General features: G+C 39.8%; 1 protein-coding gene across 1 annotated transcript in view; it reads left to right on the plus strand.

Annotated features, from left to right (window-relative positions):
- The first annotated feature begins 1,004 nt into the window (after positions 1–1,004).
- Positions 1,005–17,599, plus strand: part of SP7 (Sp7 transcription factor) — a 46,047-nt gene continuing 29,452 nt past the window's right edge. Inside the window, exon 1 of the mRNA XM_081937654.1 lies at positions 1,005–1,137. The gene's annotated coding sequence lies outside the window, so the exon portion shown is untranslated. The remainder of the gene's footprint in view (positions 1,138–17,599) is intronic.

Below are 17,599 nucleotides of genomic sequence, written 5' to 3' on the forward strand. Positions count from 1 at the left end.
CAGCTCTTTTCCAGTGCTCTGGTAGTTCCCCGGTGCTCCAGGATCTCTGAAAAATATAGTTCAGTGGTTCTGAGATCTCATTTGCCAGTTCCTTCAGAACCCCAGGGTGTAATCCATCCGGTCCTGGTGATTTGAACTCATCTAGGTTCATATATTACTCACTTTGGGCCAGCTCAGCCTACTTCACAGGGCTGCTTTTTTTTTTTGCTGGGAATAAAATTACGACTTCCTTCACATATAAGACACCTTCAGCTTTCAGAGAATGGCAGGACATAAGTATGTCTCTTATACTTTCTGATCATTGATCATATTCAGAGGGGGAGTTATAGTCCAAATCCACGGACCGCTCCAAATTAAAACTCCCACTTATTCCAAGAATGGTGCCCAGTGGATTTATTGTCACCCGTTGCTAAAGCCGCCTTTACCTACTACACTTAGATCTTGAAACTTCCAGTGTACCAGCTGGCCACCGGACCAGCCTGTGAAGGGCTATATATGTTGTTCCTGTGTGTATGTGTCACAAAGCTCTTGTTTTCTTTCTTTTCCTTCCAGGGAGTTCCTTCTTAAATTTCTATTCCCCACCCCCACCCCCGGCTTCCTTTTTATTCCTTCCTGTGCTTTGTTTTTTTCCTTTCTTCTTTTTAATCTCTTTCTATCCCTCTTCCCCTCCTCTTTTTCACCCTCCAAAGTCTGAGAAAAGGGGGGGGGGAATAGGAGAAGCCACTCATTCTTGAAGATGTTGACTGTTCCCCCCCTCCATACCACCACCACCACCACAGTCCCTCCTCCTTTATTGGATACTAGCGGGTCCTCAAAGGCTCCCAGGCTGTAATTAGAGGGTGGATCCTGTAAAGCAGAGGAGCTCTCTCTCTCTCTCTCTTCTCCCCCCCCCACCCCAGTCTCTTCTAACTACAGACCAACCCGTTCTCTTTTTTTGCTTGTCTCTCTCCTTCCTTCTAAAAAAAAAAAACTGCAGCAAACCCCCTCAGGCTGGGACAGAGATGGCAACGCCACTGCTCGAGGTAGCCTTCCTGCTGGGTGCGATCAGGGGGCCTGGAGAGTCCTGACTTGAAGGAATCTGGAGCTTTCCTCAGACCAGGTGGGAAGTAAAGTCCAAGCCTCAAGGACCTGGGAAAAGTAAGCATCTATGACTTTATTTATCTTCTTGTCTTTTCCTCCTCATTTTTTTGTTTTCAAAATAAAAGAACCACGGCAGGCAGGCTTTTAAATTTCAGAAGTTGGAAAGCTGCAATTTAAAGCTGGGGGGGGGGGGGGGGAATGTGGACAACTTGAAGAGGAGGCTGTATATATCAAAGGTTAGCAGCGGACTGATCAAGGTTATTCCGTCGCAACTTTTGAAAAAGTCCGTTTGATGTTTGAAGGTTTTCCTTTCCGAATTGCCCGAGTGTCATCTGTATTTAGTTTGTCATGAAGGCAGACTTTATTTTTCTTTTTAAAACGATTATTCGATTTCCTAATGTAGTGGATATGTGTATAACTCTCTCCCTACCCCACCCCACCCACACCCCCATTGAGTAGAGAAACTGCAAATGTTTCTCCAATCTGGTTTTTGAAAGAGAAATGTTGAATCCAGAAAAAAATTATTTCATTCTGAAATATCACCACACTCCTGCTTCTGGAGAGAGTAGTAAAAAAAAAGAAACCTACTGGAGAAAACCAACTTCTCAACCACCGTATTCACAAATATTTAGGTTTCATCTGAGAACAAAAATCCTAGTTCAGGGCTATTTTCAGATTTTACTGGCTACAGATATTTTCTTCCTCTCATTTAGCTGTTCTGTTTACAGCCTTGTTTTTAACTTTAAAAAAAAATGCTAAAAGTTAATAGCTGATGTAACTTAAAAGTGTAAAGTTTGAACATTTGAAAAGTTAAGTTGATAGTAATCTTTTTAAAATTAAAAACTGACTAAGAAATGACTCTAGAATAAAACCAACACCAAGCATAGAGGGGTTTTTTTTTTAATGGCAAGTTCTTTGAAGTTTGGCTTTTTTTTCTAAAAGAGTTGAGCAATATAGACTTGAAATAGGTGCCCTAGCAAGGTTATGTTTCACATTTTAAAAAATCTAGATACAGACTTCCCTTCCTCAAGGCTTAAATGTGTAATCTTGGAAAAATGAAACATAGAGGCAAAATAGTGACATTTCATTAGTCAGGATTCCATTCTTGGCATTAGACTTAGGTGTTCCAAGGGAGAGAAAAAGTGTATTTGCGCTTTTGAACAAAAAATTATTAGAAGCATTGGGGCTTAGTCAACCACCGAAAAAAATTGAAAATCAGCTAAATACCTACCACAGGGAAGCACACACACACACACACACACACACTTACTTTAAAATAATGTGATTCTTGCTAGCTGTCACTTAAAGTGTTCAGGAAGTTTTTTCAGTTATTAAATAGGATTATGTTAATGACAAGGGTACTGCATAGTTGATTCATTTGGCTAAAACACCTTCCTTCCTAGCAAAAACTGTTTTTGTCCATCTAAGGTAGTATTAAGTAATACCGGTTATATTAAGTGTATTATCCCTCCAATACAGTGGCTATACAGGTCCATTTTATTTCATCCCACATTGCAGAAATGGAAACAAATCTGAAAGTCAATGATTTGTCGAAGCCCAAAGATTTCAACTGATTATTTTGGTTCAGCTCCCAAAAAAATTAATTCTTGATTTTTCAGTTGACTGAAAAATGACATTGGGCTTAATATTTGGTTGATTGAATGGTCTAAACTATGTATAGATTGGTAACATAATTGGCTGACTATGATCCAGGGACCATGGTACATAGTAGTTCTTTATTACAATCTGCAACACCAGATTATTGGGGGGAAATTGCAGTTGCTCCATTGATCTTAACTAATCATTAAGTCATCTTTAATCTAAGAGGTTGTCATGGAGTTGCCTTGTAAAGTCAAGCGATTGATCTCCCTAGTTTTGTGCTCTCTAATCACAGGATGGCTCTCAAATGCAACTGTCTTTGAGCACCTGGAAACGGAGTTGCTGGAAGACTGCACCTGAGAACTTCTATAAAGCAAATACTCTTTAACTTAGCTTTAACAGCTACCCTTGCAAAAAACATTTCATATAATATGATATGAAAGACTGCACTGCAGCTAAATTCTTAGATAGCATTAATGATCGTTATGGACAATGCTCAGTTTGATCCAAGCAAGCTTTGCTTTACTGGCATTTATAGCAGTAAATTTGTCACTGACTAATACAATGTTTGCTAAATTTGGCAACTATAAAACAAAACCTTTAGTTAAAGTCTGTGTGAAATAGTTGTCCTCTCCTTTGCAGTATGCTAGGTCACGTTTTCAGTAGTTCCAAAGCAAATCAAGGATGTTCCGAGTTTTGGTAGATCCCTCAGAAGTGTTGGCCAAGAATTCTGGGATTTGAAGTCCAACATGTAGGGAAACACTAGTTGGGGATACTGGTCTGTACTTTGGGGACTAATCTTTCATTTTGGATTGTGGTTTTAAAAACAAGGAAAGTAGCAAAATAAGGAGAGAAATGAAGCAGATCACACAATCAAAGTATCTCACTAAAGGTTATCTTGATTTTTTAATCTCCAAAGATGGCCTTCACCCAAATATTGAAAAGGGAAGCATACCTACATTTTGCAATATGAAGAAAACACTGATTGGTAGGGACATTGTCAAGTTTTCTATGTGTATCCATGAGAGGAAAGAGGATGTAACATGTCTTAGAAGGAAAGAAAGAGGCCGACCCATTTAAACGCCTCAAAAATGCTCCTGTGAATTGTGCCTTTCAGTAACTAAGTGCAACTGATTTCAGAAACTATGACATATATCCACATAAAAACAGAGAAGCTTTTCAGGTATTTAAAGAGATATTGCCAGCAGCTGGCATTGCTTTGATCACTGGGATCCATCTGCCTGGGAGTTCCTGTACCCGCATTTCCTTTGAGATACTAACTTTCCTTTGCTTAGCAATGCCTTGACATTTTTGAACAGATCTCTGTCTTGCTTTGGACCCTTTGCACCTTTTAAAAGGAAGAAGAAACAATCGGGAGGGGTTACATTAAATTCAAAATGTACCCCACCCATTTTATGGCCATTTCTTTCCTCCTAAGAAGGAAGACGCAGCTCAAGAGAATAAATAAGAAAGAAAGAAAAACCTAATCAGAGAGTGTTTGTTCGTGGAGAACAAATAAATGTAATGGATAAACTAAAAAGGCATATAAATGATGACATGATTAAATTCACAAAAGCTTGTGGCATAATACATTTATTAGTTTTTAATTTTCAGAAAGATAGCTGTATTAGTGATTTGCAGCAGCCTTGCAACTGAAAACGTGTATTTATTGTACATCTAATAATAAATTTAGTTGATCGTTAAGGAACTGCAAATTTTTTTATTGTTAATGTCTTAAGTTTGAGGAATGGAACTATTCTGTCTTGAATAAAATAAAGTAAAATAAGCAGAACAATTGACAAATCCCTCCACTTCCATTGCCATCACCACCCGCTTTTCAAATGCTTCCTCTTGGCAAATGTTGTTTTTATATATTTCATTTTGGACTTTTGTTACCTGTCCTGGAAAATATTTAAAGGGAAGAAAATGTTTTAAATTAATATTGGTGAACATGCACAAAAGAAGGACTGGGTTACTGCCAGTATTCAATTTCTTTTTCAGAGAAAAAGAAAATTATTATTATATATTTGTTGACTCTTGTACAACCTGAAAAGAGTTAATTTGTAATCAACTATTTTTCAGAAGTCATTGGAATGCAGGAATAGTTAAGATTTTGGATACAATATCAATCAAAATGAATGTGGATGTAAGAGAGACCAATTGTTCAACGATGATATGGAATTAGACTTGACTATATTATATAACCTGTTATCACTTGCAGAACAGAAAAGAAAGATTCTTGGGTTCTTTGCCCTTAGTTTGGAAAAAGGAGTTGGATATATAGGCAAAAGTCATTCATTTTCCATCCAGTTTTGGACTGAACATATTAGGTTAGCCCAGTCATTCCCAAACTATGTGCTGAGACACAGACAAATGATGTAAGAAAACAGCCAGTAGTATGGGGGGGGGGCATTAATAATTAAAACTTCCCATTAAATCTAATGCATCTCCCTTTAGAAACTTTTTTTAGTATCTGAATAATCTATTAAGATCGAATAATCTATTAAGGCATTAAGATAATGCCTTCCAATCAGCCTAGATTGGGCAGTGTGTGTGTGTGTGTGCATCTCCATCCTAGGCTGCCTATAGCATCTCTGCATGAATCACTGCCCTGGGATTCTTCCTTCTAATTAGATACCTTTTGGAGTGTAATCCACTTCTATTACCAAATGTCCAAGAAATGTGCTATTTTTCTTTCTGATGCTTTGCCAATGAGTGAGTCATTTGCTTCTTCAGCACACTTCAATGTTGATCATATAGATTCCATTTTACTAAGTTGCTGCTCTGTTTGTCAAGAAGCAAAGGGAGGAACAGAAATACAGTTTCTATTTCTGCACGCTGATGATTGAATTTAACCAAGTCTTCATTAAGCACAGTGGCGCTTGCTTACAAGTAAATATTATCCATTATTTATCTATTTATTATTTCAACACAGTGTTTAATATAGTGTGAATGCTAAACTTGACTGGAACCTGTCCAACAAAATCTCAATTTATGTGCGTACTTGTAGCCAAGCTTGAGGCTTTAGAGCATTTATTGAATTTCCCAGAAGATGTCGCCCCTGCTTATGATCCTAAAGTGTGACTGTTTATCGACGCTGAATCTGTTAATCAATGTAGTTTGTTAGACTGTGATTCCTGCACTCCTCAACAGTGATATAATGGACTAGTTTGTAATGGTGATCACATCACAAATTTCTCTCCCCATTTCATATGCTATTTTATATCCGCTACACATCTAATCTATTTTTCCTCCCTCCCTTCTTTGACACCTTGTGTTTGACTCCTTGTACTGCCCAGCAGTTAAAGTATGTATTTTCTAGAAACAGTACTTTTTAAAAGCTAATTCTCTTCTTTTTAAAATAAAGGAACAAACTGCTGATTAGAAACAGTATTAACACACTAATATTACCAGCATTACCTAATGAAAAGAGGGTCTTTGTTTTGAGTGGGTGAAGCGTAGGATTAATGAAAACCAGGTATAGAGAAACTTTGGTAGCTATCAGCGCATTGACTGAAAGACCCAAGATTGTAGGGCATTTTAAGCTTGGAGAAAGGAATATAAAGAGCAATAGCACTTAGACTTATATACCGCTTCACAGTGCTTTACAGCCCTCTCTAAGCAGTTTACAAAATCAGCCTCTTGCCCCCAACAATCTGGGTCCTCATTTTACCCACATCAGAAGGATGGAAGGCTGAGTCAACCTTGAGCCGGTGAGATTCGAACTCCTGGAGTGAGCAGTGAGTTAGCCTGCAGTACTGCATTCTAACCACTGCACCACCACCTCTCTTTTGTATGCAAAATAAATGGTATGCAATAAGTGGAAAGGGAGAAATCTCTCCTTCTCTGAACTCTGTTTCACCCAATCACAATGATTGACAGTAGCAGTGGCACAGCTAGGTCATATTTAACTTTTTTTGCGTTCATAGGTATACCGCTGCCATCCTCTCTTAGTTGATCAGTGGTGTTCTTTACCTTACTTTAACAAGTTGGCATTCCATCTAGCTTCGTTTGTTAGCTTTGCTTACAGATCACGTATGGACACATTTTTTCTACTGGCCTAAGACTACAATACACTGCTGGCTGATTGTTCTTATTCAGCCTGCTGAATAAGAATAGCACCCTAGGCTGCTCCTTCATCCCTTATGGGTGCCATGATAAAGTAAATTCAAAGTTATTGGTAATTAAGAAATTAAAAATGTGGCAAGATAGGGTCAGGAGTAGGGACTGCAAATGTTTTGCTATTAAGAGGGTTTTTTTCCCAGCTCAAGGGCCAATGAATTGTGTAATCCAAAGTGTAATCTGTGTGGGGCAATGATCCTCACTGAAGCTCTCTCCAAACTGAATTGGGTGCATCATCCAATGAAAAAAGAGAGCAACATAGTTAAGTCTCATATTAATAGATGAATAAGGGTAGAGGGAGCTGTTATTTAGGGATAGATACTAATTTTGCACTGCTTTATGTTATTTGCATGATGATGTCATTATACAAATGAAGCATATTGCATTATTTGTGTTATTTATTTATTTTTGCATCATTTGTGTGATAACGTATGTGCAAAGATATAAATTGAAACAAATGATGTAATTTGTGTGATGTTGTCCAAGCACAAATGATGTAAATCCCAATAGAGATTGGGCCCTTTGCATGAAAAATCCATTGTACTGAGATCTAATCATGAAGCTTATTTATGTTAGGTGCCATTCCTTGTTGCATAAGATTAATTCCAAATATTGGAGTTCGGTGTGAACATATGTACAATGTAATGGGCCGCCTGTGTTTCTGTATATGTTAGGATTGGTCATTCAGCAAAACAATTGTTGGTAGAATCCTGACATGGTGGTAGTATTACTTCAGATAGCAGGCAAAGTATCGTTTAGAAATATCCTTCTGCATTTAAGAATAAGCACAGTTCTTTCAGGTTGAAAGAAGGTGCTTCAAAAAAAGCAGGTCACGTCCAGCCTACTCTTGTGCATTTTCTACTTCTAAGTATTTAATTGTGTGCTGCAAAATTTGGTGACCATTTCTGAAGCGGTACAGTCTGCCCCATCACCTCAGGAGAATTCCACCCACCTCATTTTGCTGCAAGAATAGACTGTGCCTGTATTACTATTGTTCTCGATATTTTATTTTGCCTCACTATATACAACTCAAGATGGGAAACATACCTAATACTTTCTGCCTCCTTCACTTTGAAACTTTTCAAGAAAGGGTGGTAGCCATGTCTCTTTGGATGTTTTGTCTAGATAAAGGAGGTATAGTTAGGTTCTACATTAAATGACTACCCAGCCAGAAATTTTTCAGACCAGGGACGTGCGGTCAGAGGAGGCAGGGGAGGCAGAGCCTCACAGCTGTCATCATGAAAAGAAAAAAAAAGGGAAAAGGGAAAAGGCACACGTGGTCCGATTCCCTGCCTTCCTGAGTCAACATGAAGGGGACCACGGAGCGTGCTCCGCCGGCTCGCGCTCCGTGGTCCCCTTCATGTTGACTCAGGAAGGTGGGGAATGGGACCACGTGTGCAGGAGGCTGAGGCAGCCTCAGCCTCCTGAAACGTGGTCCCATTCCCCGCCTTCCTGAGTCATCATGAAGGGAACTGTGGAGCGCGAGCTGCGCGACCGCGGAGCCTCAGCCTCCTGCACACGTGGTCCCATTCCCCGCCTTCCTGATGACATCACCAGCCTCACCAGCCATAAACCTCACCGCACGTCACTGTTTCAGACAAAAGACAGAAATTTAATATTCTAGCTCAAAATAACTAGACATTCCCAACATTTCAAGGGGTTAAATAGTAAATAAATTACAGGTCAAAGGAACTCACCTGGGGTGGGTTCCGGCTGCTGCTACTGCCGATTTGCTCAGGGATGTGCCGCGCAAGCGCAGTAGTAAAGAAAATACTTCTGCTCATGTGCAGAAACCAAAAACAAGCCTAAGGCGCTGTCGAGAGAACCTGTTGGAGGGCCTGGCAGGCCTGGGTCACTGCCAGTTCCAGCGACCCAGGCCTCCAAGTTACTACCTATTCAGCCGAACCAGTCAAAACCGGTAGGAATCCACCTCTGAACTCACCCATCTTCATTATCGTGTCCCTTGAATGCTCAGCTCAGGTATTATAGAATATAGGAACAAACACGGAATTCCAGGATCAAACAGAAAAGGTTTATTGCGCAAGATTCAGTCGCAACACAAGGAAGCACAGACTGAATCCCGAAGGATTCGTTTGCAAAACTATTATAGATCTGACAGGCTCCCCCCCCCACAAGCCCTCCCCTTTCCTTCTCTCAAAGCTAAAATAACATGTGGCTTTTCTAGTAAGTCACAGGTACTTGCAAAACTATCTAAGTTTCCTGTCTTCAATTCTGCGGTTTGGCTAGGTGTGATTTAAGCTTCCTCTTGCAAACCCTTAATCTCCTCACTAAAGTTTTCCTCTTACAGAAGTCTTAACATGCTCCATTATAAAGACAGTTACATATATTTAAGATTCTTATTATCCCGTATTACAGGTGTGTCCAATCCACGGCCATCAGGCCACACGTGGCTCTGGACAGCTAGTAATGTAGTCCCACAACATCAAAAAAGTTTAATATTATTATGTGATTTATGCATGTTAACTATATTATGCATTTTATATCCGGCACAAGAGCATTCCTCTTCACTCAGGCAAGCTAAAATGTTGGGCACCCGTGGTTTAATAGTGCTTTTGCAAAACCAAAGGGAACACAAATTTTCTAGAATTAGCAGGAGTTAAGACATGGACCTCACATACTATATCAAGGCAGGGGCAGGAAACATGCTACCTATGGAAATTCATGCGCCTCCACATACCTCCATTTTAAAATTAAAACCTTTAAAACAAGTTTTTTTAAAAAAAATATTTGAAACATAAATGCATCAAGCTAGCACGCTGCAAAACAAGTCATTAGCCTTTAGAATTATTTTTATTTGAGGTCATGCTTTTCAGTCCCACTGAGGTGGCAGAAGAGAATCTCGTGCATTTAGTTTGCTTGTGGGCGGCTGTGCCAGTTGCAGTGGCCATTTTGTGAAAATGCCATTCTCTTACATCAGGGGTGTCCAAACTTGGGAACTTTAAGACTTGTGGACTTCAACTCCCAGAATTCCCCAGCCAGCATAGCTGGCTGGGGAATTCTGGGAGTTGAAGTCCACAAGTCTTAAAGTTCCCAAGTTTGGACACCCCTGTCTTACATGAAAGATTTTGCAAGTGTATCTCAGAATCCCATTTATGCCCCCAACCCCAAAATATAGTCTTTCCTCCTTATTAAGCCCCCCACCACCTGTTTACTTCTTCTAATAAGCTGAGCACTGAATATATAAGATAAAAGGAACCCCTGCCCCCAGGACTAAAAGTACATTTGGTTCACACATAGAAAGGCATTTCTCTGCAAAATACCAGAACTAAACAGTTTTATCAATAAAAGATTTTGTCAGGCCCAAGTCCAAAGATACGTCCAGTTGTTTATTTTTTACAACTCATGGACAGAATCTGGCCAAACTAAAGCTATAATCTTTTAACTATTAGATGTATCCTGAGAGGGATTACCCCAAACCTCTTCCCTCCTCCCTCCCCCAGGTCTGGATTGTGTAGTCTCTTAATCCGAGTCCTTCTGGGAAAGCTCTGACTTGCCCAAACTCCTATCCACTGGTTCTCTATGTGCGCAATCCATCAAAGATAAGTTGCATTTTAATTTGGGTGCTTCCGTTATATTACCCAACAGGGATATAATTTTATCATGTATATGTTTTGCTGTTTTTCACCATCTCCTTCTGAACTGATAGAAGTGTGTGTGTGTGTGTGTGTGTGTGTGTGTGTGTGTGTGATGAAATCTAAAGAAATGTGATATTCCAAACTCTTCCAAATATCAACTTTTAAAGTAATTGTAGATCTGCAGAATAGTGTACAAAATGGTTGCATCCCATCACAATGATTGTGTCTAAAACACAATAATTGAAAATTATAAGAGCTGAAGTCCACAGCATGAAGAGCAGAAAGATGCCCAAAATCAGCAATTCTCGAAACATTTTGATCTCAGGACTCTTTTACATTCTTAAACATGATAGAGGATCCCAAAGAGCTTTGGTTCAAGTGGGTTTATATTGTATCTACTGATATGTAGTGTATTGGAAGTTAAAATGGAGAAATATTGAAATATTTATTTGATTTCATAGACCCCTCAAGACATGTCTCAAACGTTTCCATGAAATAATTGATGTAATATTTATTTATTTTTTCGTTTTTAATCCTGCCTTTATTATTTTTACAAATAACTCAAGGCGGTGAACATATCCAACACACCTTTCTCCTCCGATTTTCCCCACAACAACCACCCTGTGAGGTGAGAGTGACTGGCCCAAAGTCACCCAGCTGGCTTTCGTGGCTTGAAGTTACATTAAATGGAACAAAAATATGGCATTTTCTTTTATAATATAATTAACCTTCCCAACATGGCACCCTACAAATATTTCAGATTACCATTCTTAATAGCCTTTGAAAAAGTGTGATAGGTGTTGTAATCAAATCTTTTGAAAGCAATACTCCTAGTTGTGGAGTGTGTGTGTATCCTGTATAAAATATATATATCCTGTATAAAATATTTGCCCTTGCAGGCACTATTTAACTTTGGTTAACATTCTGAGATTGGGTAGAATTACCTACTACTTGCCTTCACTTAGTTGGCCGTGTTATGAAAGAACCTGGTAACATACATTTCCTAAGAAGCTGCATTGAATATCAGATTTTTCCTACCAAGGGCCCACATCACATAGAAATATCAATAGAAGCCACAGGAGATGAAAGCTGGAGCTACAACAAAAAATGGGCAGAGATTCCCAGCTCAAATGTATAGATTGCAATTGCTGTCTGATTTACTTCTATACTTGCCAATTTTGGGGGGTATATAACCAATTTTGGGGGGTATATAAAACAGGCCGTCAATTTATAATTAATATAACTTTAGCTGCAGGAGAAGCATTTCTGATTGATAGTTTCTGTTCCTCTGTTTGAGTCTCTTGGGAAGAGTCTATGATTTCTTGCCAGTAATTTTCTGTAATAAATCCGTACTTATCTTTTATATACTGTGGTCTGGATTCATAGATTACAGTAACTGAATTTCTTACTGAGAGTTGGGGAGGGGGGTGAAGAGGGAGGGGGAGGGAAATGTTCTCTAATTTGTTGAGAAGGCTTACTTAGCCATTATTTTTAATCTCTCATCCCTCATGGGATGTCGATCAGTGAAAGTTGAAATCCTTAGCATGATTACCAAGAAGCAAAGACAACTGAATTTCTTAAGATTACTTCCCAAGGGAATACATTTGGCATGGAAAAGGAAACAAATTGGGTATTGGCAGAAAACATGGTCTTAGGAACCTGGCCTGCTGCTGCTTTGTTGCAAAGGGAAGGTGGGACAGAGGGAAAAAGTTGTAGGAGAAAATGCATATAGGTGAGTAATAATTACTCATCTAGGATGAATATTTATCTATAATCCTCTTTAGCCAGTCTTCCAAGCAAAAGGGAAAGCAAATAGATCAAGAGGAAAGGGGACAGCGATAGTTGTGAAAGAGTTATGCTTTGGAAAAACAAGTGAAAGAGCAGCACCATGAAAGAAACCCTTTTCTAGAGGTTATGTTTAAAGGTTATCTCCTCTTTGAGTTAACTTTGCTTTACGCAATCTGATGAATTCTGGATATACCGTAGAACAGTGATGGCGAAATCTTTTCATCTCGGGTGCCAAAAATGCCCCGTTTTCTGACTTCCAGTGGGCCCGGTTGGTCTGCTTTGTGGGAGTAGCTTGCCAGCCATGTGACTGAGTGGGAGTGGCTTGCCAGCCATGTGACTGCATGGGCGTGGCCAACTTATAAAATGTGGTGAAACACTCTTGCTTAGCAACCAAAATGTTGGCTCAGAAACTCTGGCATTTGAAGCACGCAAGTCTTAAAGCTGTCAAGTTACAAGACCCTTGCACCCCTAACCCTTTAGAAAAAACCCCCAGGGGTGTTCAAACTTGACAGCTTTAAGACTTGTGGACTTCAACTCCCAGAATTCCTCCTCTCACTCTTCAGCTTGATGATGTGCGGAGGGTGGAGGGAGGGAGCTGGAACCAGTTCTAAACGGCACTGTAGATTTGTGGAACCTAAATCCACAAATTTAGGTTAGAACTGGCAGGAACCCACCCCTGGTGCTAACTTCCTACAGTATCAAAGCTAACTAATAGTTTTGTCTTTACTTATTTATTGTGGGCTTAGGAAAGAGATCAGTGGAGTCTCTTGGCTTTATTTTACTTCCCACGAGATGCCACCTAATGGCAAGAAAACTAAGCAGTCACTTTGGTGTAGTGATTAAGGCACCAGGCTAGAAACCAGGAGGATTTGAGTTCTAGTCCCACCTTAAGTACAAAACCAGCTGGGTGACTTGGGCCCAGTCACTATCTCTCAGCTTTGGGAAGCAGGTAATGCCAAACCACTTTTGAAAAGGTTTCCAAGAAGACTGCAGGGTCCAGTCCAGTCATTCCTCAGGAGTCAAGATTGACTTGAAGCCATCAAACAAACTAAACAAAGACACTCTACGCTCCTTAAGATGGAATTGGGAGCAGTGGCCAAGTTTAGATTGAAGCTTAGAGTGGCAGATTTAGCTACCCTTCAAGTTGCCCAACTAATAATGGCAGGCACTGGGGTTGGGGTTAAGAAACTAAGATAGGAAAATAATTATCCTGGGATAAGAAAAAATACTCCTGATGTTCCTCATAACCTTTCTTTTTTCTAAGGAGTTTACTGACACTATTGAACCTCTACACAGAGGAAGGGCTGAATGGATCTGATCTTGTACACCTGAAAAGACCTAAGAAACACTTGGGGAGCTTCTGGAAGTCCCGGCTGACAATTACATTATCTGGTCATCTTCTACAATAAGATATCAGTGGTGTTTCTTGATGGGATTGTTCCCAAGCAGCCTTACTCTAATTGTTGATCCACGGGAACTTCTTAGCTTATTGAAAAGCTCCAGCACGTTAAGCTGTAGAAGTGATATGGTCCCATAAAAACTTGATAGAGTTCCTTGAGAGAGTAAAGGGGGGGGGGGAACCCACTTGATTGCAGCAAACTTTCTGTGTCTAGAGCTTTGCCTCTTGATCAGGGATTCCAGGACTTTTAAGAACCTTAAAATTCTAGAATGTTGCTGGAGTTGGATCCTGACTGGGTAAATGCACCTAAGATGCCAGAAGTTTTGTCTTTTGGAATTAACTTCAACTGAGGAAGCATGCAGTTCATCTGTGCTATTAGCTCTGCAACCTATGGATAAGATTTCTGCCCTACCTAGTTGGTGAAAGTGACCAGGGAAGTGACAAGAAACTAAGTGTGAGAAGTGGAAAATGCATCCTTCAGTAATAAAAGCAGTGCCTCTTACTTAAAAAGAGGTGTTAGTATGTCCCCGTCTCAAGATTCCTTCAGTCAATCAAATAACTGTTGACTTGTATAAATCTTCTCCTTTAGGGAAGATGGTTACAAAGAGACCTAAATGAAACGGATTAACTAGACTCAAAATGACTTAAAATAAGTTAAGATTTAGACCTGAGTTTATATGTGAAACAATAAGTCACTGTTGTTGACTTTTGACAGTACAGTGAAATCTCGGTACTCATTGTTAATCGGTTCCGGGAGGTGTGATGAGAACCAAAAACAATGAGTACGAAACAAATTTTCCCATAAGGAATAATGTAGTGAGTCACAAGACAGCTGACACCAAGAAGTTTTAATTTGTGTATTGAGTACTAAACAAACAATGAGTACCAGGACAAATTTTTCATGTCAAAATACATTGAGTACCAAATACAATGAATTTCAAAGCACTTGAGAAGCAAGGTACCACTGTATTGGGATGCATAGAGGACTGTCTTGCTAGACTTCTGGCTTTTGCTGTCATTAATCCTGATATTCACTGGCTACAAGGCCTGGGAGTGGAGGCTATTGTTTTAGAGTGGTTCTCTTTCCAGAGTGACCAATTCTAACATGGGTATGAGCAAACACTTGGATTGGGGTTGGTCCTCACCTAATAACCAGTAGAATTGGGTTTGGCAGTGGGGAATGCTTGAATTGCCATCACAAAGCAATGCTGTCACATAATATTATACGTTGCGACCAATTCAAGGCCTTGCTTGCTGGTGGCTGACCATCCAACCTTGGGTAACATTGCCCGAGGTTGGATGGTCATCTTGCCACTATCACTTCATCTTCAGGACTAGGGACTAACATGGAGCTCTACAGAGATCCCAAAAGATTAACTGATCCCAAATGACCTTCCACTATTTAGGGACCACCTATTGACCCACAGATATTTACTTGACATCAGTTTTACCCCTAGTCATTTATCAGCTCCTTGGATAATCCCATTGACCTTTCAATATCGACTGCTTTGGGGGACTCTGTCCTAGTGTCTGAAGTGTCTAGAATATGAAGAGATATTTCATGGAGAAGCATTTGTCATGAGATTATATATGTCTCTAAAATGTTTTGAAGTGGCTGGGAAGTACTTAGGCAGAATTTCTAATTTTCTACCTATTGAGAAATTTAGCGCTCTCTCACTCTTTCTCTGTCTCTCTCTCTCTCCCTCCCCCTCTCTTTCTGTCTCTCCCCCTCCCTTTCTATGGGGGTGGGGGTGGGGAGGGTTGCATTATATGGGTCCCAAGGGAGCAGTTTTACAGGACTTTTCTGTGGGTAATTTGTTCTACCTAAGTCAGTTAAGCCTTATTGGCTGTTCATGAGGTCACTGCATAGGCCTAACTATTACCGATGCCAGCTAGGATTGATAGGAGGTGGAAATCAATAAAATCTGAAGGGCCACACATTAAATAATTGTATGCTACACAAACTGCGGCCCTCCCCCTCATTTGAGAACCATCTTTTTAGGCACACTCTTTATGCTTTTGCTTTTCTGCACACACAATCAGCTCCTTCCATCTCTCGTTATACAGCAGCATTCTGACTTTAAAATTTTTGTATGCCTATCTAAATGGGATTTGTGTTTTTGGTCAAGATAATTCAATAGCTGGTCTTGACTTTAGAGCTGGAGCAACATGTCCACAAGATGAGATGAGAGGTGGGAAAAAAAGTCAAGATAGTATGGTGGCCATGTAATCAAAACCTCACCCCTTTTTATGTCTGCCAGACAATGTACCTAAAAGGGGGACAGGTTTTTGATGGCATAGATATCATCTTGACTTTTTTTGACACTCCCCCCCCCCCATACTTCTGTCTTTGGCTTGTTAGTTAGTGGTCTATCCTAGCGCTCTTGTTCCCAAGTAGCAGCATGTCTTCCAAATTTCAGGCTTAGATTTTTCCAGGTCTTGGGTGAGATATCAAGAGTCAAACCGAAGACTCTTTGGATTGCTTTTTATCAGGTCTGCTTTCTAGAAATTGTAATAAACAAACAGCTGGATAGATCTCATAACTGCCTTTCTGGTTTGATGGACCTGCTCATCCTACAAAATTAGAATGGGATAATACAGCATAATTGCTTCAACATGGGTCCTAGAAACACCTTTTTGTTAAAAAAAATAACCCCTCACTGCCCCCAGAACACATACTTCACAGCAAAGTTTTGATAGAGGAGAATTATCAGTTGTGATATGGCATCGGTATGCAAAAATACTAATAATATAAAACTTCCAGTAAGGAAGATAAGAGCACAAGGTCCTCATTGACAAATATTGATTGGAAAGTTGCAAACTAGTCTAATTCTGGGACAGATCATCAGGGGTAATAGTATTCCTAACTTCTAATGAGCAGCAACTAAGAGTTCCCCACCCCTTCCTTTGGTGCATCTTCATATTTGCCTTTCCTTTGATTTCTTGAGGTAGAAAGCTCAAGGCTGTTTAGAAGGTCAAAAGTCAAAACGCAGGTGTGATTCTATTGTGTTCATCCCACACCCTCTTCTCTCTATGCCTTCCTTTGATCTTTCTAGTGAATATCCCAGCTCAAAGATTCCAGGGAATTTCCCAAAGAGCAAAGATACTAACTGTTCCAAGCTGAATATGTGGCTTTCTTAGCTCAGGGTTACAGACCAAACATGAGTCAACAGGATGTGAAACCAGATGACAACTATTGTATTTTGTTTTCAGCTCTTTGGATTGTGAGAATTCAACACAATTTTCCATATAGTTCTTAATTTTTTTAAAAAAAATCAACAATAATTGGCATAGATTGTAGAGCAAGTTAATGGCTGTAGAATTAGGGTTGACGCAACAATACAAGTTTGAATTACTGTCAATATATGCAGATTAAACAGAAAAACCTCTACTGTTTTTGAAGGCTATTATTCTTTTAGCAAGACAGATATGAGAAATTTGTGGTCTGACTTTTTTGCCATGTTTTGTTTCCCAACATCCAATACTGCAAAATGCTATTCTTGCCAGAAATGTGTGATAATGATCTGAGAAGTGGTGTCTTATAGTCACTGGGAAGCAATTAAGGCCAGACTGAAAAGAATGAAAGAAAGATTTAGGTGAAAACCAACAGAATCCTAGTTTGAGTTGACCAGCAGAAATGAATGAAACCTAATTAATTCTAACAAATGTATGATCCTTTTTTCAGTAAGCCTGGATTTTACCCATACTTTCCATTTTTCTTTTTGTGCCTGTGTGGGTTTTGGTATAATCAGAAAAAGGTAGCACCTGGCAATCTGAATTAGGTATAAACCAGGGGTGGGTTCCTGCCAGTTCTAACCTCTTCTATAGAAGAGGTTCCACAAATCTACAGTGCCGTTTAGAACCGGTTCCAGCTCCCTCCCCCCGTCCATCTGCACATCATCAAGATGAAGAGCGAGAGGAGGAATTCTGGGAGTTGAAGTCCACAAGTCTTAAAGCTGTCAAGTTTGAACACCCCTGTTTTTTTTAAAGGGTTAGAGGTGCAAGGGTCTTGTAA

This window comes from Natrix helvetica, assembly GCF_964273705.1.
Source record: "Natrix helvetica genome assembly, chromosome: 1".
NCBI lineage: Eukaryota > Metazoa > Chordata > Lepidosauria > Squamata > Natricidae > Natrix > Natrix helvetica.